General features: G+C 39.8%; 2 long non-coding RNA genes across 2 annotated transcripts in view; one reads left to right on the top strand and one right to left on the bottom strand.

Annotated features, from left to right (window-relative positions):
- Positions 1-1316: 1316 nt before the first annotated feature.
- Positions 1317-18543, bottom strand: LOC120323425. The gene is made up of 2 exons (XR_005563831.1): positions 18208-18543; positions 1317-1979 (listed from the first exon to the last, which is right to left on the bottom strand). It is a non-coding gene; the product is annotated as an uncharacterized LOC120323425 (long non-coding RNA).
- A 344-nt stretch (positions 18544-18887) lies between these two features.
- LOC113992324 overlaps positions 18888-25287 on the top strand; it is a 34175-nt gene continuing 27775 nt past the window's right edge. The window contains exons 1-2 of the long non-coding RNA XR_005563832.1: positions 18888-18974; positions 23770-23875. This is a non-coding gene — a long non-coding RNA (uncharacterized LOC113992324). The remainder of the gene's footprint in view (positions 18975-23769; positions 23876-25287) is intronic.

Here is a 25287-nt window from a genome sequence, read left to right as displayed (position 1 = left end):
ATTGTCTGCTTCAGCAGGGCTGGCTGACAGCTTAGGGGGCTGTAACGCAGGTGTTTTTTTTTTGGAAATGCTGGTGTTTGACTCTTCCTGCCACCCATTCAATGTGAATTTAATTTATGCTACTCAGAAGAGTTCATCTTATGCGCTGAGTTCATATAAACTGCTTTATTTAAATCTAGTTTTAAATATTTTTAAGGACAATACTTTTGTAGCCACAGCCTCTATGCACAGAGAACACCTGTGACATGCTTCTTTGCCCCTCATGTCTGTGGGACATGTCCCTCATCTTCTCAGTAGACCCCTTTTCCTGTACAACCCTTCTGAGCAGTGGGTCTTGAGAGTGTCCCTGCCATATCCAGATGTCCTTCACCAATTACTCCTGCAGCCAGTACCTCATAGTGGAAAGAGCAATCTTTCTGCGGTCATTATATTCCCTGCCTGCAAAGTGTCAGGCAGCAGTGAGAAGGGAGAAAATAGACGTGTCTCCTTTCCCAGCTCTGTAGGTGGGCATGGCTGCCCTGGAGTTGAACAGGACTAAGTGAAAATCTGGCTCACGTTGCAGTGTCGGCCACTGCATCTTCAGGTAAGGGAAAAACTCATGAACAGATCTTAGTAACACTTCACAGTTAACACACTAAGATGCTGCCAGATAGACAGGTTTTGTGTCAATGCCTCAACCCAGTCCCAAAAACTAAAGACCTCTGGAGTAACTCCAATTTCCTGTCCAAAGCTCAGCCCTGCAAGGCAGTAGGGTGGCTGTATATCATGAGCCAAAAGTGAAAGAATACAGTGGTCAGGTAACTAGGCTCCATTTGGAACCTCTCATTTTATTATTTTGCTAAAATATCTTCTAGTTTGATTACTTCAGTCACAGGCTGCTCTGTTTATTTGCTCTGCTGCTAAACTGTGATTTCTGAAATCACTCCCTGTTTGCCCTTTTATAATTCTCAGCTTCCCTAATAACCTTAATTTTCTGTCTCAATTTTCTTTTTCAATGTTAACACCTGCTATTTTATTTTTCTTTGTAAACTGGAAACTCTTATGGAGAAACTCTAGTAGAGTGGTTATAATGAACTGACACATCCCAATAAAATCCTGTGCTCATATGGAGCTCAGATACTGAGGAAATCTGAAAGAGATGTAGAAGAGTTTTCTATTGAAACAATGAAAAATCATTCATCTTCAGTAATATTATGTAGGAAATTCAACTGAAAATGATAGTACAGTCATTTCAGTCAGACTACAGCTTTTGATCTTGCTTGTATACCTGAATTATCAGGGAAGAAAAGAAGGAATCCATTAAGTGCAATTTTCAATGTAATTAATGAAAAATTTATTTAATTTTTTTATGTGTTAAATAATACAACTATATGAACCAGTGACCTGTTTTTCACTCATCAGGGAAGCACTCTTGCTGGGAAATCTCTTCTTTATGCTGTCTCAGATATATGAGGCCCAGCTGTGATAGTTCTCACCATAACACCAGAATAAAAATTAGTTTTTCTTTAACAGACCTATTTTGTGTTGCAGACAAAACCAGCCTCAGCTTACGTACCTCCCTCGATTTCTGTCCAGAATTGTCATCTAATCTTGGTCTCATTTTCTGCTGTGTAAATGTTGTGAAAACTTCCTGACAGTCCCAGGCATCACTCAGTTTGCAGTGAGGATGTATCCGTGAAAACTGTCTACCAAGACTGAATCCTGCATCAGTGCAAATCTTGGCATGATATATCAGTGGCCTGACTCTGGATCTGGGTCAGTGGATGTTAGAGGACATTTTCCTTCTTCTTTTGAGAGTTCTCCCAGTCTTCAACAGGAGTGCGGTCCCATGGGGCACTTGTTAATGTTTAACTTCTCTTGTTAGTTCTGAGTCAGGAAAAGTCAATTATTTCCATTAGGTGGGGTTTGTATCTGGAGTGGATTCCCTCTTCCAGTTGTTTTGGACCATAACCAGTACAGGAAGAGACTTCCCATGTCACCTTTCAGAAAGATGATACAAGAAATTGGAGTGCAGAGGATAATGCAAAAACAATTCATAAGGAAAGTAGTCTCTGTACAGGATGAAAGCAGAAGATTCTCTCTAAGCAGGCACCTTGGAAATAGCTACCTTAATCAATGTACAAATACTCTAACTACACGTGCTTTTCCTTCATGTTCACAGGTCCATCACTGATGTGTGCACATTGCTTGTTATATAAGAATTTACACAGACTTATAGCTCATCTTCTTAGCATTTGTTTCTACCCTTGCCATTCCTGGTTTAAACTGAGACCAGTAGTATTGTGAGTACTTTGAATCTGTGCAAAGAGGGAACAGGAAGCTATGAAGTGGTCTAGTGCTTTGCTCAAGTGAATATCCCTATTATGAACTGACTTCTTAATGTGTAATCAACCCACTCATGAGATAGGCTGAATATATATGATTACTTATTTGTACCAGTAGCTCCAGAAATTCCAGTTCAAGGACTTGGACCTGAAGAGGTAGATACAGAACAATATGAAGTCCTTCCTCTACAAAACAGACACTTTAGATATTGAATAAGTGGTACACATACCTCTTATGAAAAGGCTATTTTCTTTTTTTCTTTATGTCTAGCTCTTATCAGCTTCATTTTACACTCTGCTTCTTGCAGTGAAGGGACAGTGAACAGTCATTTCCTATCCACTCATGCCACTTCATCATGAATTTTGGAACTCTATAAACCATGCCATAGTTTATCATAGTTGATCTTTGAGCTTTTTCCACTTCCATATGTCCTTTTGTTGAGATGAGGAAACCCTACTGAAAAAATATTAAACCTGCAGATGAACAGAGTCATAATTATGTTTTTGTCTTTCTTTTTGTTACTGGCATTTGAGTTGGTTTTTTAACTGCTGCTGAGCACTGAGCTGATGCTTCCATGGAGCGGTCTATCATAACCTGAAGCTCCCACTCCAAATTTTGTAATTGTCAGCTCAGAGTCCATCATTTTATTTCACTGTGAAGGGTATTTGTTCTGTTGCAAGCACAGGCCTTCTGTTTCGTGTCTTTTGGCCCTTTATCTGTCCCTGCCAGGTCCTTCCCATTTATGCTCTGGCTGCTCACTTTCTCTAAAAATCATTCATGGGAGACTTCATCGAAAAAATTTTGAGAATCCAGTTGTATTTTTTTTTTGACTGGCTCACCTGACCCATATGTTAGTTACCTCCAAAAAACTAACAGATTTTGCAAAACATAATGTCTTACTACAGAACTGACATTGGCTCTTCCACAGAAATTGCATTCAGACACGTATTTGTCCTTTATTGTAGCCTTTACAAATTTGTGCACTAGAGTTACTAGCTTGCGAGCCTGTTGCTCTCCAGATCCTCCATGGCATCACATTTGCTAGCCTTCAGTGTCCATAGTACCTAAAGGCTAACATGGTAGGTCACGTACCCCTATCATTGATTCAGCTATTACCTCCTTGGGTTTTCTCAGAACTCTTGGCTAAACACCATCCAGTCCAGACAACTCATTAAAATTGTGCTAACATTACAATAGCCTCTCCACAGTCAGTTATGTTTCAGATGGATTCTCTGAAGCATTGCCTTCCATAAAGGCTTCTAGTGAGGAAATATTATCAGTTTATTCTACAGTGACCTTAGAATCATAGAATGATTTGGGTTGGAACGAACTTTAAAGATCATCTAGTTCCAACCCCCCTTTCATGGGCAGGAACATGTTTCACTAGTTCAGGTTGCTCAGAGCACAATCCAACCTGGCCATTTCCAGGAATAGGGCATCCCCTATTCCCTGGGCAACCTATTCCAGTGCCTCACCACCCTCACAGTAAAGAATTTTTTTTATAATATCTAATCTAAACCTGCTCTCTTTCAGTTTGAAGCCATTTCCCCTTGTCCTGTCACTACACGCTCTTGTAAACAGTCTCTCTCCGTATTTCTTGTAGGCTTCTTTCAGGTACTGGAAGGCCACAGTGATGCAAATATTCATTCTGCTTTTCAGCAACAGCCTTGCTCTCCTTGAATATTCAACCTGTCAGTGGGCTACACAGACTTCCTGGCAGGTTTTTTGCTCTGATGTGCTGAAAGAGGAATTTAGTATTACTTTTGATTGCTTCAGCCAACTGTTCCTCAAACTCTTTTTTTTTTCTTGCCTGCCTAATTATACTTTTACATTTAATCTACCAGAGTTTATGATCCTTTTTATTTTCTTCATTTGGATACAGCTTCTGCTTTTTGAATGATGCATTCTTAATTCTAATAAACTCTTTTACTTCCCAAATCTTTAGCTCACTGCTCCATCACACCTGCTTCTTTTTATTGTTTCTCAAGTTTTTCCTAACAGACAGTGTGCACTGAAGCTCTGCTTTTAGTGTAGGATGTTCTTTGGTAGTCCCTGTGCTATCTGTAAGGTTTTCATTCTCTCAGATACCTCTTTTAAATTATTTTTTAACAAGTTTCCCCATGTTCATATACTTCCATTTTTTAAAGTTTAGCCCAATTGCGGTGGATTTTTGATCTTTGTTGCTCCAGAGAGGATATTTGATCGAAGTATGTTGGAGTCGCTGCTCTTTAATGGTGCTTTTCCTGTGAAATTTAGAACTAGAACCTGCATAATATTCAGCAATATGATGCAAAGTATTTATAAAACCTGACATGAAAAGAATTTAGGGTAATAAGGAGACAGCTCAGGTGCTTGTACCAGTGTCAGTGGGATTGATTTGAAGGTAAAATGGTAGAAGAGGTTTAAGAAAATATTTTGTAGTACTCAACTGTTACGGAATTTATCACAGATCAGAAAAGAGGGTAGTGTGGAAATGGAGTGACTGAGGCAGATATTGCTGGAGGAACAGCTGAGGTCAGTAAGATATGATAGAGTGACTGCAGCAGTATCAAGAACAAGCAGAAGAGAGGAAATTACGAATTAGAAAGGTAATTTTGGTAACAATACTTAGAGTGAATTTGAAGAGTGACCAAACAATATTTTGGTTGGATGGTAATACGAGGAAATAATATGACCTTTTTCCATGCCAATTTGTTCATGCAAACTCAACTTCCTACATGCAAACTAGGTCAACATCTTGAAGGCGTTTGGACAACTGGTCCCTGTATCTGAACCAGTTCATATACTAAAAACTGATTCAAGCCCCATAAAAGTTAACCAGAATAATGCGTGATAGAAATTAAGGATTAGAGGTTGTGAGTAGGACTGATGGTCTTGAAAATATACCAGAGTCCTGTGATGCCATGAGATTACTCGTGTCATACTGCCTAGAAGATCTTCTAGTAAAATTAGCTGAAAAACCTCAGGTCAGAAATGGTAGCAAAAGGCTAACCCTTCAATTAATTAAATCAGTGCAGATGAACTTTCTTTATGCAAAGGGAGCAGGTAATTTTGCATTGCTGTTTTGCATATGTGGGCTTTATTCACTGAGGAAATGTAATCATCAGTCCAGGCAGTGCTTTTCTCCTTGCCTCCCAGCCCCTAGCTTAGAAATAAATGTGTGCAGAATGGATGTGTGTAGTAGTAGCTATATTCTTTCCCCCTGATTTATTTGGTCCCATACGCGCTGAATACATCAGGCATTTGTTTAAGTGTATCTTTCCGGGTAACTGTGGACTGAAGGAATATTGAATTTGGTATAATACGAATCTCTCAATAAATAAAAAGTCTCCCACTAAATCTCTCTTTATAAAGGCTGAGAAGAGAGATCTGTAGCATTCCACCTGCGTATGAATCGATTTCAATCAGCCTTTAGGAGACTTCAGGCTGTGTTAGCTGTAGGATAGCACAGCACAGCAGCGAAACTGCCCTCATGTCCCTTATTGACAGGTTTGTTATGAAACATGGAATATTTAGATTGAAGAGATTCATCCTAGTACTGCAGATGCCCAGCCCTGCTATCTTCCCTTCAAGTCTGCTGTAATGCTATCCACAAGTACACCAGCTTCCCCATCACATGCAACAGAATACCAGCTTCTCTAGATAAGCCGCCTCTGGAAACTAATTAGCTCTTTAAGGGAGGGAGGCTAGAGGAATTATTTTCTGGTTACTTTTTTTTAGAGCAATTTCTGTATTTAGGAAAATGGGCCAACTTTCCCATTTCAGAATCCTCTGATTCAGATATGTGCAAGGTGAGAGGTTAGAGGCTTTGTGGTTAATGAGCGAGGCAGCCTCTGATTTTTACACTAATTGAAGCATTTACATTTTTTAGCAGAACTAAAATGCAAAACTAACACATTCCATGGAGATTTATAACCCCACAATGGATTCTCCTATCCTCTCTCCCTTAATTATCCCAAATTATCTAAATGCTCATGAAGAAGAAAGAAATTAATATTAATATTCCATTTAGAATATATTCTAAAATGCAGGAGAAAATGGAGGCAATAATAATGATAAAGAGGGTAGCTGAGATGATTTGGAATATATAATTTTTTCTTCTCTTCATTTCAGCTTTCTTATACTAGAGTAAGCCAGGAAAACTCAGTCTAGCATTCATTTAGCAAAGCAATTTTTGTGCTGCATTGACTTCCAGTACATAAGTAAAACCTTAGTAAAATATTATTCTGTTTGTTAAATGTAATATTTTGGCTTTGTGCCTTGATCAGAAAAAAAACTAGGGAAAAAAAGTAATTGGATAACTCTTTTTGAATAGTGTTTGTACGTAGGGGGCAAATACATAGATATGACTTGTCACTGGAGAGTCGAGAGGAAAAATTGCAAGAAGAAAAGAACAGCTATAAACTGGACATTAAATGAAGCAGAAATTATAGTTCATGTTGAAAGAAAGGAGGGAATTACAGTTATCAGAATACAAAACAGTGGGGTCAAACTAATTAAAAGCTATAAATGTTGAATTTGTGTCCATGGGCCATAGGTCAGAGGAGAGGGTCTACTTGCATGAAACAGACAGAGAGTACTGCAGAGAAGGGTGGAAGAGGAAAAGGAAGAATGTCTCATCATTCGGATAGTGAGACCCGGGTACGTGGTAAATGTCCAGTTAGCCACTGACTGACTACTGTTATGAGTTACAGATCTGTAATTGGCCTTTACTGCTCAGAGATGGCCCACAGCTGCTGCCCCAAGTTCCTTGCTCCCAGCTCTAGGGCATTGACTTTAGGCTCCCAGTGCCTTGGAAGTTTGTAGTTATAAGTCATGAGTGAAGGATTGGCTTAGTTTTGGTTTAGAAGTGGCCTAACATGGAAAATAGCCTTGAGAAATGATCCTTGATGATGGGATACCATTCACATTGAATGCAAAAGTATGCCCAAGTTCAGCTTTAAAATTGAAAGCAGATTATCAGTCTGAGTCCCATAACCACTTTTTCATCTTGTTCTGTGTAAATTTGTTCAGTGTTTCCACTCACTGAGAGAAGCCAGAGACTTTCAAAGGACCCACCGTGTGTGAGGGTCTTGGATTACACCTGTCTTGGTGTTATGCTGTGGGCCGCATTTAGAACTATGTATCTCATGCAGTAATGTTTGATTTCTTAGACAATATTTTGTGTCAAAACTGTAACTTTTTAAAGGAAGGAGGGATATAAATAACTCTGCTCTCCTATGCTTATAAACCCGTTTTTTCTGTCTTAGTACAATGTTGGCAGGTTGCTGTACGGGTAGAAGACATCAACTACATTGAAGCCCATCTGCAAAGCTGTTGCATACGGCATCACATATTGGGCTTGAGGATGAATTGCGGGTGAAAAGACTGTCATATTAAAAAAAAACCACTGACAACAGAGAGTGATACTAAAAATAGGGAACAGACTTGAGATCAGCTGTGAAAAAAAAAATCCATTTTACTGTTGCTTTTTAGCTTGAAAAGAACCTTTACTTTTTTTTGTTACACTTTGCCTGCTCTGTTTTGTTTGCTTAGACATGTTTGTCTAAGCAAAGACATGTTTGTAAGGCTCAAGACATGTTTGTAAGAAGTATTGAGACATGGAACTAAGTCTGGAAATATATAGAAATATATCTTTGTGGGCAACATCCAATACAACTGGGGGTCCACAGTACATTGGCCCAGGCATGCTTACCATCACAGATGGCTTTACCTCTGCTATCTCAAGGTAACGCACAGAAAGTAGATGGAGAATGAGGTGGCCTTGCTGGTGGCAGGTGCTGCAGCACCATATGTTGCAGTGCTGCAGGTGCCATGCATCCAGGCTCTGCGTTGTGTGCGTCAGACAGCCCATAGCACATGTGCAGAATCGCACTCAGGGAAGTGATGCACAGGACTGTGCATCGCTGCATGTGGTGACTTGGGGTTATTGAAAGTCTGTACAATTGTAGTGTAGCTAGGGGATATTGTGGGTTGGATACTTCGGGTTAATTTTCAGTCTAGAGCATCTGTGAAAGGAGCGTATGTTTCTTGGCCTTCTCCAAAAGGCCAAAATATTTGGGAAAGAACACTAATGCAATGTTTTGTTGTTCTATTCAATATAGTGACATTCAGTCTCAGGAAAAGCAATTTTGTGATCCTGCCTCCTTGGTTTTATTTAAAAGTCAGAATGAAAACCAAACCACAACCCATAGCTAAGGTAGTTAGTAGTAGCTACAAGTTTTTGGTGTGAATGTGTGTTTTGAACTGTTACTAGTGACTATGTGACCTTTAAACATAATGGAATGGTGAAGCTAGATTTTATTTCATTTAGTCTGATGTAACAATTTCAATGTTATGCATTGCAAGAACATTTGCAATCCACCATTGAGAAACAGTAATGTGATGGATAAAGCACTGGACTGGGATTTTATTCTAGGCATAGCTGTAGACTTTCTACATCAATTTGTTGACAAAAATTAACCAGCCCACTTAGCCAGGGCTTTCTTATCTGTGAAATGAGAATGATAATCCCACAATACATGTCTGTGACAAATACATGAATATTACTCGTATGTATTAAACAGTTTTAGATTAAATTTTTCTCTTTTTCAGTTATTTCAAAAAACAGCTGTCAAGAAAACCTGACCAAAGATATGAAAGCTGTTGCATTACACACCTGATACAAATTGGCTGACACAAGATAAACTGTTGAATGTCCTTGCATGAGAAATTAAAATAATTTGTTTAAATTATGGAACAACTGATTGCTAAAAGCATCGTATGTCCAAAAACATCTCTTATTGACTCCACAATCACTGAAAATTTCTGCAGTAGTCATAAAGGATTCTGCATCTTAGTTACATTCCTCATTAGTTTTGTTCATTAAGTAAGGGATATGAGGCTAAAATTAGACAATTTTGTTATTAAAACTGCAGTTTGATTTCCAAATATCTTTTTGTTTTGTTATGTGGCAAACATTTTATGGATTGTTTCTTTGTTCATCATTTAATGAGCAGCAATATTCTGCAAACTGCCACAGAAGAAAATAAAGCATACAAAGGATGAAGAAAGAAATAAAACAGTACATGCTATAAATTGAACAAAGTAAATGTAAGGTATCTATGCATGCTTTTTATTACATGTCTTTCTCTGTATTGCTCTGGGTGAAAAGAAATACTCTTCTTCTTGTTTTCATTTCCTCACAGCTATGTCCTTTGCATCACATATCAAGTCTGCAATGGTGCTCACTTGCAAGAAAAGTGCCACATGCATGTGCATGATGATCTGATTGTGAAAGATCTGCCTTCTTTCCTTTTTCTGGAGATCCCAAAGGCCACATTTGTCTTACAGTCACTTTGCTATGAGTGTAATTAAATGTAAAGGACTTTGGGATGTTCAGCTGTATTAAGTATTGCTATTGAAATGCAAGTTGTTTTTCTGCAGAAAAACACTAAAGGAAAAAGCCAAATAAACAGCAAATGAAAAGGTTTCTAGGGATAAAAATGTGAACAGTGTTAGATAAATAAAACATTAGAAAGAAAGGAAAATACTTCCGGAAAACAAATCAATAAGATTAAAAAAAAAAAAAAAGATTCATTTGAGAAAGTTGACAGGCTTGCAGAAATTTCTAGCTTACAAGGTATTTGCAGAGAGAAAATATGATGAATCAAGACACTATCATCAAAGTAAAAACCCTAGGTATTAAAATTTTAGCTCTAACTTGTAGAGAGTCCAAATCTTTTCCTCTGTGACATAAATTTGCACAGGCAGTAGAAGCTTCCAATTACAGAATTTCTTCTGTATTTTACATCCTTGGAATAGTGTTTGTCCTTTCATAAAATGAGTGTGAGATTCTGTCCTTCCCAATTTATGACTTCTATATGACACATTAAGAACTGGAATTATTTATAAAAACAGAAAAAAATATGGCTTAACAAGTTCATTGATGGATAGTTTTATTTATTTACTGCAAAAGGACACTTCTATCATGTTGAAACAGTGACAGGGTTTACCCTGAGCTGTCATTTGGCTGTGGACTAGTCCCTAAGTATTCAGCCTTCCAGGTAAGTGCCCTGATCACAAGGCAATAGAAGTATAGGAATAATCATGTAATTTTTTTTCTCTCTGTTGGTTCAGGTAGTTCGGGGCTAATACCACACAATAGGGAGCTGCATGGAGGGCTCCTCTTCCAGGGGAGCACTCCAGCCCTCGCACTGCTAAGTAGGCAGTCAGAGAACAAGTATCAGCACATCCTACTCCTCTTCGCTCTTTTTGGAAAAGGAGTCTGTGTCTAAAACCAGGGATGCTCACCTGCTCCTTCTTCCATCCAAGTTGTTTTAGGAGGTTACAGCTCAACCTCCTTGTAACCCTCCTCAGCAGAGGGTCCCAACTCCATAAGATCTTTTGAAGGAACTTCTGTGTCGGGGAGGTGGGGGGCTGTGTTTGAAGCAGAGCAGAGGCACATGTTGTGTTCTGCCTCCAGCTCCACTAAGTGCCTCTTTTTTTTTCATTGAAAGGTCTGGAAAGTAAGTGAAACTTATCAAAACAGTTTTGCTTCACTAGGGACCTGGTGTTTGCTATACATGTATTTTCCAGATAACTTAATAGCCTCCCCAAAATATCAATAAATGTTCTCCATTAGACTCCTAGCTTTGTGTCAGTCTTGAGTGATGATTTCTCATCAAAATTCGTGTTCTGAAGGTCCTGGATTTGCTTTAGCTTTTATGGCTTTCCCATACTGGACCATATTAACTCCTCTTCTGATCTTCCACTGAGTCCATGCTGAATTGAAACTAATGGGTTAATGTCTCTGTCTTTATAAAATGTTTGTACTTCTCAGATTTGGATTGTTACGTGTTTGTGGTGGGTTGACCTTGGCTGGACGCCCGGTGCCCACCCAGCCACTCTATCACTCCCCTTTCCAGCCGAACAGGGGAGAGAATAAAGTGGAAAAACAACTCTTGGGTTGGGATAAGGCAGTTTATTTAAAGCAGAAAGCGAAGCGGAAGCTTGTGCACGCAAAAGCAAAGCGAAAGATAACACGGTTTATTCTCTACTTCCCGTGAGCAGTCATGGTCGGCCACTCCCGAGCAGCAGGGCTTCAGCACATGTAATGGTTCCTCAGCAGGCAGCCATTGGAGACAATGAATTCCTGCCTTCCTGCTCCTTGCCTTAGTTTTTATATCTGAGCTGATGTCATATGGTCTGGAATATCCCTTTGGTCAGTTTGGGTCAGCTGGCCTACTTGGGTCCCCTCCCAGGATCTTGCCCTCAACTGAGGAAGGAATGTCACAGTGCTGATGCTGTGCTCAGCAGTAGCCAAAACACCGGCGTGTTTTCAACACCCTTCTAGCTACCAATGCAAAGCACAGCACTGTGAGGGCTACTATCTGGAAATGAACTCCAGCTCAGCCAGACCCAATACAGTGCTGAATGCCAAGGAATAACAGAAGTTTGAATTGCCTTTCAAATTTCCAGTTACCTTCTGCACTTTTAATTATTTCTGGTAAAATGTCTCAAATGTATCAACTCACCTCATCTTAGAAGTTTAATTTGATGAAAACTTGATCTTCTACCTGCTTTAAAGGATACATATCAACAAATATTTCCATGCCAGGAGGACTTCAGAGCAAGAAGTTGAACTACTCTTTCAGCTTGTACTATTCTTCGATGTTTTGCTAAAACTTGCTCACTTTGGGCTAAAGTGACTCACCTGACATTTGATAGTTAGCTTGAATAATGCTGCGCACTCCCACTTTTTACTGGGTGTCTGAAATGTTTGAGGTAAAACCTGGCAAATTCTGAATGTTAGTTTTGTGTTTCCTCTTTGTTTGGGGAATCTGGTCTATTTGATTTCCTGAAACACATATCTATAACCTCTTAAGAAAACATGTCTCACATGGTTGCTTTACTTCCACCCTAGACTGAAATGCAGTAGGAAGATGGGAGAAAGCCTTAGCTGAGTTGAAATTAGAGAGAAAAGGAGAAACACACTTGCACCATTGAAACCTGGATCCATAGAAGGTAGTTTTTATGGTAGCTTTATTTTTCATGTGTTTCTAATAACCTTCTCATTTAATCTTATTGTGAATTAGGGGAGAAGATGTACTACCATGAATGCCAGTGCATGGTCTAAGCTCCAGCTTTCTTTATAACTTCCATTATCACAATGGACCTTCATTGGCCTGAATTGTTAACATTCTTATAGGAACGATAAGACTAAAATGGCTCTATCTGCCTTTCAGTGATGTGTGAATCGACAATCAAATGATTGATCAATTTTTCTGTGCTTCAATAGCTTCTTTCAGCTTGATTTACTGTATAAAACGCAGCAGTTCCAGTTAACTTTTCTAAGGGATAGGTAAAGTAAATTAGGCAATTAGACCTAATCTTAGATTTAAAAATTGAAAAACCATCAGCGTCTCTGTCTTGCAAAGAAAATACATTTCAAAATCTGAAAATAATAAATCTTTTGTAAGAAAAAAGTATCCTTACAAAAGAAAACTCCTGTAGTCCTGACAGCTTGCCTGTGAATGGCTTTCATGAATTTCTAATATATTTTTCTTTTGTTCATTTTTTCAAAAAAACTTTAGGCTCTAGAAGCTTTTAAGAAGGAGAAGTTTTGAAAGTGGAGCGATAGGAAGTGCTAAATATTTTATTAGTGATTTATGATAACATGCTTTTACTTTATTCCTTTAATAGAAAAAAATCATGACAGTTAGCAAAATGATGAGGATTAATGTATGAAAATGTATTGCATGGCAGCCTCTGAGTAATGTATTTATAAACAGTTGCTTTAAAAAAAAAAGTATGTCAAAACAAATTACAAGAAGATTAGGAAATTACTGTAGTCAGAACAAACAGAATACACGGTCCATGAGTTTTTTTCTGTAACGTCTGCTGCATCCTGACTGAGATCACCCAGCCTTCATCTAGTTCCCTCTCTCACAGGAATGTCATGTTACTTTTGTTCACCTCCTTGGTTGAAAGGAGAGTAAAGCAGGTGAGCCTCTGAAGGTTTTAATGTAGGAAAAAAGCTATTTAAGTTAGGTTTCATCCCAAATCTACTTTTCAGTTTATTTAATCCTTTTTGCAGCTGTTGGTGAACCTGTGCCCTTCATGGTCTACAGGTAATCATTCACTTTTAAACAGTAATACAACCGGAGTTATATGTTCTACATGATCTGTCAAAACTAAGAAACAGTGAAGAGCTGCAGAAGGAAAAAAAAAATACAAAGAGAAATGTAAAAAGTGAGACAGAAACCATCAAAATAGAAAAGTTGAGGCAGACAAAGTCTGGGTAACCGTTTTGACAGGCTGACAGGAAGCCACTGTCTTTATGCTGTGAGGACTTCGTCCAAATTTCACTGGTGGCAGTAGAATGGCTTCAGCAGGCTTCGATTCAAACCTAATTCAGCCAATTTATTGAATGATTTCTTCATTTTTGTCACACCAGTCTTGTTGCTGAGCAGGGATGAGGAGGAAGAGGACAAGGGGAGGCTAAAGGAAAGCTGACCACACAAATGTAATGTTGGAAGCATTAGACTGCATGGGGTGGTTCAGCCTCCACAAAGAACCAAACTTATTCCCATGGAAACCAATGTTCGAAGATGAATAAGTAGCCTGGCTCTCAGCAGCTCCCTTTCCTTTTTTCTCTTTTCTTCTCTCTTGGCATGTTTTGTTGTTGTTTTTGGTAAAGGGAAAGAAAGAGTCTCTTCACCTCCAAGCAGCTTGAGAAAAGACTGGCAACATTCATTCCACTAATAAGCTGGCAATTAATGCAAAAAGGAATGTCCTGGATTTCTCAAAGAGATGTATTTTTCAGCAGGAGCTAGTCAAGATGTTGATGAGGTGTTTTTTTTTTTTTTTTTTTTTTTTTTTTCTCCTTGTTGTTGTTTTGTTTTATTTTGCTTTGTTTTGTTTAAATGGAAAGTACACTTTCTGGAAAAAGGGGGCTGCTAAACTGGTGTTGTAAGTCTGCCCTCACGTGTTGGATTTTAACTCTTCAGGAGAGAAAGTATAAGTAAGCTCAAAGGAATCCACCAAATATATTGTGGCACCACCCAGTACAGATCCTGAGGACTATGTTTTTTTTTTAATTCTGAGGTTTACATACTGATGTAGGCATACCAATGGGTTACACACACAGGGAATACACAGAGGTATGCACTATCCATTTGATGTAGCAGATATGGGTCATTATAATTCCTGCACTAAGTAGATAATGAATTCAAAGGGATTGTTACAGAGGTGTTGCTGATGGTATCAATGTTATAATGTGTTGCAGCTATTGACTGATATAAAAAGAGGCAGTCAAAGGTGGGCTGAAAAGCATGAGTATTATCAACTTTTAGTAAGTAAGGAAGATACTCTCAGTCTCAGAAGTCTGAAGGAAATTCTTTACATTTGGCTTCTAGTGAGGACAGTTTCTGAGAATAGGAAGTGCTGCAAGATATAGCATCATATGGTAAATTTCCAGTGTGAGTCAGCATGAATCTGTGCCTAGATGGGGCACAAGTGGTTCTGCAGGCTTTGGAACTAATGAAGCCAGGTATCCTGCAGGCTTGCACCTGCAGCTGACTGACTCTGGTGTCTCTGAAAGTGTCAGTGCCCACTGAACTTTTGGTGTCATAAGCGTGTACAGAAAAGCTTTTCCATCCAAAGGATGTGTGGATCCTCTGGTAACTAAATGATGATCTCATGCTGCAGCCTTTCCTTTAGGAGGGAATACATTTTGGTTGCTCTTTCTTTCCCCTCTCCAGACACCTGTTTCAGTAAAACTTACAGCAACATAATTGTCTGTCCCTCTATTCCACTTGGCTGATATCAGCCAGTAGGCTCAAAATTATTAGGGAAACCAGCCAGACAAGATGATTGCCTAAGCCTCATTTCCTTAGGAAACTTGGCTTAAAAGTTAATATTAGCAATAACTTCTGAATTGGAACTACACTGTGCACTACAGAACTTCAGTGTGCACTGAATCTCTATACGCCCAAGTGCAGATTGGTGTGTTGCTCCTATTGTACTTTTGTGTAAACTTTCTCCTGGGCCCTGTTAGCAAACAAACCTCCCTCCAGCTACTGTGGGGGTGAACGGTCATAGCAGTGTCCTCAGCACTGGGACACTGAATGGGAGAGTCGGAGTCTCGTTGTTCCTTGGTTTACCCACTGGTGTTTTTGGGGTGTCAGCATCTGCTCAGCAGAAAGGAATGGAGGCCAGGTTTTCCCTGGCCTTCTGCACATTTTGAATCTGCACTCAAATCAGCAGTTTGCAGTGGGTTTCATCTCCTGTTACTGAGTAATTAATTTCCATGGCAGTTTTTAAGAAAGTCTTTTAAAAGACCCTGAATATATGAGTGCCAATTTGGTTTAATGTATCTATCTGGAGTCCTTAAATTGTTTTTTAATTTAATTTTTAAAGTTTTATGTCTTCTTTTTAGATAATGATTCATGGATGTGCAGTGTGAGAAATGTGTTTTCTGCTGCAAAGGTTGGAAACCTGGGTCTCCACTTTTTCATTGCTGCCTGTGGTCTGCATTTTTACCTGCATGGTGTTGTTCTTACTATATATCCCCCCTTTTCTCTTTCCCTTTTCTCAGAACAGTGCTTAAGAAATTACATTTATCTTTGCAGAATGCTGAAATGATAATTTCTGTAGGGAAAAAAAAAAAAAAGCATATTTCACAGCATTTCACAGCAGACTTCCTTCTCCATCTCTATCACATGTGGTCAGTGATAGTCACCTCACTGAGATCCCTTCAACTCATAGTGTGTTTAAGAAATTCCTTATATACTAAGAAAGGCACATGGCCAAAGCTGCCTGTGCTGAGATTTTGGCAGTGTGAATATGAAGTGGGGCAATGGCATTGTAACTGCTTTCCAGTGTGAGCTCATCTTCAGTATTCTGTTTTATCCTGAGGTGTTGACCTTTTTATTATCAGCCTCTCTGAAAGGAAGGATTACAACCATGTCTTGTCTGTGTCTTGTTTATGGTTTATATGTGACTCAAAGTTCTACCAGAAATTTAGTGCCATTTTACTGCCTGGTTTTACATTCTACCTGTGATGTACTAATTATCGGGGTGTGACAGAGCACTTATTTCCTATCATAAACCGGGGCTGTTATCCAGGAATGAAATTTTGTTTGAGTCATGAAAGGATGTAACAGTATGAAATATTCTCCGAGGACCATATTCTGATCCTGTTGACGTTGATTGGAATGTTAGTTTTGTCTACACTGAGTCACATAATGAAAGACAAGACATTACTATTCCTGCTTCTATTTTATTTTTTTAAGAGCCATTTCCCCGCAGTGCTGTGAGCACTGGACACTTGCATACCTCAGCTGAATACGTGGTGCAGCACTAGCATAGGATACTTAGTTTGGTAGGGAGCCACATTCTTTGTGGATGTAAATTAGTGTAGCTCCTTTCACATCAGGGGCAGTGCACTGTTTTATATTATGGGGAAGTCTTGCTCTCAGATTCAAGCTGCCATTTCCCCCCCCTTTTAGAAGGGAAAAAGCAAAGAGTCTCCTCTTGTAATCCATTCATACTAAGGGGAGGATGGGAGGAAAGAAATAAAACAATCTGGAGACTGTGTAGTTGTTTCCTAGTTCCCTACTAGTAGCACACAGTTAATGCACATGACTTAATGGGAATACACTTGCACTCAGCCACACTTGCCTACGGCAAAAGAGATAATGAAGTATTTCTGCTTATACCATCAAAAGCCTTCACTTGAATGGAGAAGTACAAGTAGGAACCAGATTCAAACCAAGAGCAAGGGTGAACAGAGGGCAGCCTCCAGCCTGGCCAGGGTTCCTTAACACTGCACAGTGACACTGGCTGTTGGACACTTAGGCATCATATGTTTGAGCCGCACGTTGCTGTTGCTATCAGTGTTTCATACATTCACAGGCTGATGGCTATTTCTTTGTTCCTCGTGGAAGAGAAGATAAAATTTAGAGACAAATGAAAACATTGGTCTTTTTGGCCAAATTTCAGCAGGCTAGATAGCCCACACTGTTCAGAACATGTGTGATAGACATTTCTGGTTGTAAGAGCAGAATTCAACCCTGAACTCAGGTACATGATTAACATGAAGCCAGAATGTCCCACCATACTTTTATAGCACTGGAATGCAAACTTTGATTTACAGTTCCAACTTTTCTTACTGATACCCTCCCTTCTCTTATCCTCCTGAAAAAAAAAAAGTGTTTTCATCTTTAACTTCTATCTTAAGTCTCTCTTTCTGATCTTCTACAGACTGAACCTTGGCAATTTTCAAGGAAATAGATGGCCTTTCTGTTCCATATATCCTATAATTTATTGGCTTCTTGCACCTGTCAAATGCCACATTTCCTCCCTCTGGGAGCATGCCAGCATGCCCCTGTTCATGCTGTTCATGTAACCCTCCTTCCCCTGTAACTAGAGAAAGAGATAAAGCTACAGGTGTCAGTTAAACCATGACTGTTTCTTTGATCTTTCCTATATATTTTCTTATTGGAATATTTCTTCCTAAGGGTTTTTCCCATGTAACCTTACTTTCAAATAGAGCATTTGTTTTGTTTTCAGTAGGCTTGGAGCCCCAATTTTGCCTGTGTACCTGTGAAAAATGTAAGTGAATCCCCTGATCTCAGTAGATCATGCTGGGTTAAACCTCATCCACACAGAGTTTTGGTCTCCCTGTCATCTTGTTCAGAAATGAAATTCCCATTTATGAATAACTCTTCAATGTGTGCTTCAGATCCACTCCTTATTTAAGAAAGCACTCAGATACCTTCCTGAATCAGGAATAAAGAAAAGATTCACTTTTATATAAGATATTGATTTTTTTAACAGGACAATTTCATGATTTAAAAAAAATCAGATCTATTAAAGAAAAAGCAGATCCTTACTTACTTTCTGTTATTTCCTTTGTCAGGACTGGAGCTCTTTCTAACTGATGTTCTGTAGCTGAAACAGAAGATGAGAGTATGAAGCTCACATTATTGAGGAGGCCATTTCCTAGTGCTATTCAAGAAGCTGGACATAGTCACCGCTAGCTCTCTCTGCATCACCGAAATGCAAACAGTTGGGCTCATCTCTGTGCCTTCCAGTGCAGACTTTCAGACACCTTAGTAGTAATAAATCCAAAAAAGCACATTTTTAAAAGTAATGCCATTAGCCACAGCTGGCATTTGCACAGCATGATCTGGACATCTAACCTGACCACTTTTAATTTTTGATTCTGATCCTTCCTTCTCCCTCTGTTTCTCCTGCCCTTGCAAAAAAACTCTGCTGCCTGAGTGAAATGGTTGGAGAGTGTCTGTGTTTCTAAAATAAATCAGTACTTGTGAGGTTCTCAAGAACTCTGAAAACATATCTGCACAGATCTTTTTTTTCTTCTTGCTTATGCTTTCCTTTCTTTCCATGTCAAAGCATTCATGTTGGGGCAGAGCCCAGACCATTTATTTCAGGTTTTCTTTTGCTGCAACTGGCAATGCCTTTTAGTCCCTGCATTGCTGAAAATGCCCCTGGACAGTATGGCAGACCCAGAACAAGCTCCCTGGGCCCTCCAGCCCCCAGTCCCATCTCCTTTAACCACCCTCACCCCCCCACCTCTGCCCTTCCATGAGCCAGGAGGACCATATAGCACCTCTTGCCTCTGCCTACAGGAGCCTTTCAAGGTATATCAGTGTGTGTGTGTGTGTACGCATGCATGTATATTTTAACCCTCTATGTAATGAATTTCTTTACTTTGATACTCCTCATACATCAGAAGAGGTGGCTGGGCAACACAAGCCAGAGGTTCATGGTAGTGTGTTTTCTCATCTCAGCCTATTGAACTATTGTCTTTAAAATATTTCTTGTAACATCTCTTTGGAGGTACATGTTTTAAAAATGGAAGGAGGATCTATGAGCTTGCTGCTATGTTTATTCAATTCTCAACCCTCCAAACACTTGAGAATTTGAATTACTCAGCTAGGCTTAATGAGGCTGACTCGGAGTAAAGTTATGTGCATAAAAGCCAAGGACAGGACACCTTGATGTTATGCATTTTTAGGAGGTTATGGGGTTTTCAATATTAATTTTTATTACTGAGCTGTCTGAAGGAGAACTCAGGCTGTACCTTTACATCAGGGCTTGCTACTACTTACCTTGCCGCAGAGGAACTCCTGGAATGTGGAAGTTTGTTTGTGGAAGCACTGCCATCTGTCAGTGCAGATCTGAGGGCTCCAGGTCAACCACTTCAAACTCAAACCTTGCTAACAGCTAACGCTGCTACCTCTGTGTAGGTTTGTGCTGCTAACCTCTAAGCTTTTTGATCAACAGCTTTCCCTTTGCCGCCATTTTCCAGTTAGTAGAATGGGGAAAATTACTTTGGATATTCAAAATGACCAGCATGAAGCATCACCATGGGCCATACTGTGATCCCTAAGTGGATCACACAAAGAAAGGGGTAAGAAAATTTGACTAGTCTAAAAGCCTGACCATTTTCCCATCCCAGCTTGTTTGGGATTTAAATGTTGGTTTGTGGTTTTTTTTCCTTCTCTTGAGTTGCCTTTGACCCTCTTTTTTTCTGATCCTGAAGAGTGTGAGAAGGCAAATTTGCTTGTGGCCTTAGCAGTTTTGAGCAACTGCTGGAAGGACTGCTGGCCTCATGCTGGAGATCTGAAGAAGAAGACAGGTTCCCATAATGCTCTGGACAGGAAATTGTTCAGATAGTCTGGCAAAGATGCACATGAGCATGGGGACTTTTTAGTGGTGGTCTGAATTAAACATCTAGGGACTCCACACAACTACAAGATTCTTCTTACGAGCTTCTCTGAGGCTTTATCCTGACCTCATCCCTGCTCCCATTTGCACATATAGTGAGAAAAATTCCTGTTGAGTTACCCTTAGGAAATGATTAGAAGAGAACTCATCCTTTTTCCTAGATGTGTTTTTGCTTTGCTAAAGCAGCTAAAGCTACCTACCCTTTCTATGTAGTAGATTTTGCTGAACACAACTGTGAGAGCAGAAAAACAGGTACCTTTTATTTTGGTAACAATTTTTATTCTGATTTTACTCAGACCTTTAGATGCATTTTTACATATCTGTCTTTATAATTTTCAGTTGGTAAAGGGATATGGTCAGAACATGCTGACTGCAGGAAATGAAAGCCCTTTTCAGAAATATTTCACTTTAATGAAGTAAATATCATGTTAGATCACTCCCAAAAACCTGAGTATTTGTCCTCTACAGCATGATTTTGGGTTTTATGCCATGTTGCAATATTCATACTACAATTATAAAAAATGCATAACCATAGAATTGCTTTTGGAATATTCTCTTTCACAGTAAAGTTATGAGATTATTAATTTTTTCCCCATTCTACTTGAAGGAATATTGAAGAATCTGAGAATTCCCCACAAAAGAGAAATTTCAAATTTTAATTAGCTTTACTAAAAGGACTGTCATCCCCACTTAGAGCTATGAGATTTTGGAAATCAAGTCCCACCTGTTTCCTCAGAGCATATGGGAAAGAATGGAAAGTGGAAGGACAGGAGAGAAAGGTGTACCTTTTGATGATTTGAAACATAAGCAGGACCCTCCATTCCTATAAACACCTTCCTGGCACGAGACAGCTGTTGCCACTGAAGCCTTCTACATATTTATTGAAATCCCAAGGATCCTTCCTTTTTTAACCTGTATTGTATCCCCACTGCCCTTGAGATCCTAGATTACAGCTGCTTTCCTCAGAACGATTTGATAAGAATATCTGTTTTGGACCCATGTCAGTGTTAGAGAATTACTGTCAAGCATCAAAAGATGCTCTCACTCTTCCCCTGGGGCTTTAAAGATGCTATTCTAAAATTAAAGTGTTTTGTATAGATAAGACACTTAGGGTTATAATGAGGTCAAGTGTTGCTGGCAGTTTCCAACAAGACTTCTTTTTAAATAAGTTGCTGTGGTTATTTTCCTTTTTCAACAGATAAGTATAGACAGACCAGGTAGAGAAACAGTTGGAAACAGGAAGCTTTAGAAAAATATTTGGAAATTATTCTGATTGCATTGTCTAATTCAAGTTGACCCATTTGATTATACTGGCCTCCTCTGCAATGCAATGTGACATGGAATATGTGATGTAATGAGATATGCCCGCCAAAATGCAATGTGCTGTGTTTTAGTCAGAATGTATTAATCCACTTACTGAATAATTGACCCAAAGAGATTCTGTCAAACAATATTAAATTATTCACTGGATTTCCAAACCAGCAGACAGTGTCCTTTAAATATTTAAGAATAATGTCAAATAATTTTCCACACCAAAAATACCTTTTTTGTGTTTACTGAGGTTTCCTGGCTGTTCTTTGTTGTTTAAGTGGGGCAGGATAATCAAATAAAAGCCAGTGTGCCCTTCAGGGGTGCCGTATGAGTCGGAGGGCAGAGGCTCTCCCACCTACCAGCACCCCCAGAAGGAGAAGCAAATCCTCACCTGGTTCAGTTGTCAGACCTTGCCAGATGTCATCCCATTAGCACACTTTTACTGCCTCACCCATGCATTTTAAAGGAAACTGCAAGCTCTCCACATACATACACATATATTTTACCACATAGCCTGTGCCTCAGCAGCAAGTTCCCCCAGAGAGGATGGAGCACTGAGGCTGTGAAGTGCCCTGCTATTCCCTACCCTCAGGCCTCACAGTACCTCTCTAGGTGTGCATTATGAGATAACAACCTCTCCGGATCAATTTTGGTGTGGAAAATAGGTTTCCTTAAAAAAGGGACACCAGTACAGCAGCATTCAAGTTCTACCAATTACAGTGTCTGACACCATTCCCCTTGAAGGTTGCATGCTGAACGAGTGCAGGGTATATTTCTGACTTGTTTAAAAAGGATGAGGAGAGGCATCTGATAGCTTACCTTAATTATTCCATTTCCTCCTCCCTATATACATTTCCAAAATCTAATTATAGTGCTCATGGCCCCTGCTATCAGCCAGTAGCCAGAGATTAATATAAAGCCACGGGAAGGACAGCTACCTCCCTTCACGCTTTCCACAACATTGCAAATCTATTCCAGCAGTCTTTTGATACTAATATTTTGACACATTCATCATTGTGTTAGCATCGGCAGTGAGCAATATTTACAGTTTATAAGCTTTTCCAGGACCAACTGTTCATATTACTCCTATTAAGTCCATTCAATTTTCCACCTGAAATACCACATTTATCTAGTCAGAGTTTGACATCTATTTTCAGGGGGGAGGGGGTTGCTTTTAATAACGAGTTTTATTTAATTGTATGTTTTGCTTCTCCTGAAGAATACGCTAAGGCAATCTGTTACATATTGTCAATCAAGTAAGATGCACTTGGCTGCATTCTCGGCTGCATTATCTAGGTCCTGATATGAGGACATTTTTGTGCATATACATCTGTGTGTGTTGAGATGGAATTGCTTATCTGTTCTGTGGCTTTATTTGGACTGGAATTTGCTGCAATGTCCTCATGAGTTGCAGGAATGCTGTCCAGAGGTGTGTTCTGTGCAGCTGGGGGGCAGTGGGCAGCCCTCCATGATAAGTTTGCTATTCCAAGCCACAAGTATTGTCACACTGTTTATTTTAGTAAACAATATGACTCCAAACATATGAAATATTCTTTATTTGTCAAAGTATATGTAATGATTCTCTTACTTTAAAGGTGTTTAGATTTGGCTTTAGGAGACAGCATACCCTATGAGTCTTCTCAACCACACCAGAAGCAAAGCCCAAACAGAACAAAAACACATAGGAAATTCTTCTTATATTCTTCTTAACATTATTATTATTATTACTTAAGGATCAAGGGAGAAAATTATACCAGCACTGAAAATAAACTTTACACCTCCTGAAAAGACTTATGTAGGTCTCTGAACTTTTAATACCAAGGTGGCCACGGACATCACACAATTCAGTGTTCTGTTTGGAACAGCAACAGCAAACCAAGACTTGGCCAGAGACTGCACTAGTCCATCATTTTGCCTGATGGACTAGTGGGCTCCCCTGCTCACTGCACAGGGAAATTTACCCCCAGAATAAGAGCTTGTGAGTGGCTTCTTTTGGCATAAAACTGCCACCTTTTTCTCATACTTCCTCTGTGCACACCAGGGTTTGTGCCTGGTCCTGGTGTGCAAAGAGCATGTCTGAGACCCCTGTTAGCAGTCATTGCATGTAGCAGAGGTGATGCACAGAGCTAGTTGGGAAGGAAGTTGCTGTTTTATGAGAAATTCTGCATTAAATTATGTTAAACATACCAGGAACAAACAGAAAACCCCACAGTAATTTCCAGGGGTGGGTAAAAAAAAAAAAGAAAATTAGGGTCATACCAAAGGCTTAAAAGAATTGAAATCTTTGATTTGAATTTCAGCCTTTTAAAAAAAATCTATATAATAAATGTACATGCATAAAGGAATTAAGTCAAATTGAATCAGAAACTAAAAATCTTTTTTTTTTTCCCCCAGAAATGACATGCTAGAGCACTCTCATCTTCCTTGGATGGTTAATTTCTCTGTACTTCAGGTATTGCTTCTTGCGATCTTGTCCCTTGTTGGTCTACTGATATCTCAGGTGAGTCAAGCCCAGACTTCTCCCCCAGCATGCTGTTCTTACTGTACTTGTTGAACAGGGCAGCACAGAGCTATGGCAATCACTGCTCTTCCGAGAGTTACTTCCTTGAGCAACATCCACTCCGAGTCAAGAGAGAAGGAGGCATCTGTGTCCCAGGGACCTGCCCCAAAGAGTATGTCTTCCTGCAGGAGCTTTTCAGGGTGTGTGGAGACTCTTCTCCAGACACAGCATGAAGGAGAAAAGGAAGAGCAGGACTGGTGAACGCCAGAACATGGTTCTACTTACTCTTCCCTCGGGCAGAGAATTGCAAGTGCTATGCAGGCACCCTGCTCCTCCAATGGAATAGGAGAATTCAGCACCAAGGGAAAGCCCCAGAGCTAACAGACACTATAATCCTGTCACAGTGGGGTTCTTGAAAGTGTAATCTGCTGTCTGTATCTGAATTCAGAGAGGTGGAATGCTTTCCCCAGATATGCAGCTAATGGCTATTAGACCTAGGGTAAAAATCTTGCCCTGCAACTTCCAGTCTGAAGCAACGAAACTCATTTTCTTCCTATGGGGCACTTCCTATCTATGGGGCACTGTCTGTGGTGCACCGCTCTACTGGTAACATTCACTACACTGATGGATATGTACTGTATAGCTTATATGAAACTAATGAAATGAGTTTGGAGGACTTGTCTTGCTTTGGCTGCAACGCCAGCAGGATGCTGAAATGTTGCTGACTGTGTGCAGTCCTGCAAACTAAACTTTTCAGGAGAAAGGCTGCCAAAGCTTTACAAAAAGCATCTTAACTTCAGGTGCTCCAGCACTGTCAGGCAGGGCAGTGATGTGCTGGGATGTGCTCTGTGTGTGCGTGTGCTGGGGGCTAACACCAGTGTGAAGCAAACATCTTTTGAATGAATTGGTGCTGGAGGGGATATGCACAACATCCCGAGGTGGCCTCAGCGAGACATCTGACTGATTAGATATTGAAGTCAGGCGCTGAGATACCAAGGTCATGCCACATCCTGCTTTCCTCATCTAGCTGGGCCCCGATAAAATAGCAGCTGGTAAGACCACCAATCAGATAAGGTGGCAATTTTCAACAGTCTCAAATTATTGTTGCAGCAAGGGAGGTCCAGATAAGATCAATCAGATGCTGGAACGATTTAGCCATTCTGATTCCCCTCCGCCCTTTTTTTCCTTTCTTCTTTCTGGAGACAGCCTGTCTTGTAAATGTGAATGCAGGGAGCACTTGCAGAGACCCTCACCATCCTCAGAACAAAACATGAGAGTTGATTTATGGGCTGGATTACATGGAAATGGTAATTCTTTGCTCTTTATGATGTTTAGCCGGAAAGTGCAGTACCTTCCAGTCAGAGCAGCAATATCGACATGAGGTTTTTACAAAAGGGGTGAGAGAAGGGGGG

The sequence above is a fragment of the Pipra filicauda genome, unplaced genomic scaffold (assembly GCF_003945595.2).
Source record: "Pipra filicauda isolate LSUMZ 115617 unplaced genomic scaffold, ASM394559v2 scaffold258_size1095741_pilon, whole genome shotgun sequence".
Lineage (NCBI taxonomy): Eukaryota > Metazoa > Chordata > Aves > Passeriformes > Pipridae > Pipra > Pipra filicauda.
Note: the sequence above shows the minus strand (reverse complement) of the source record. Positions and strands in the feature narration are given on the sequence as shown.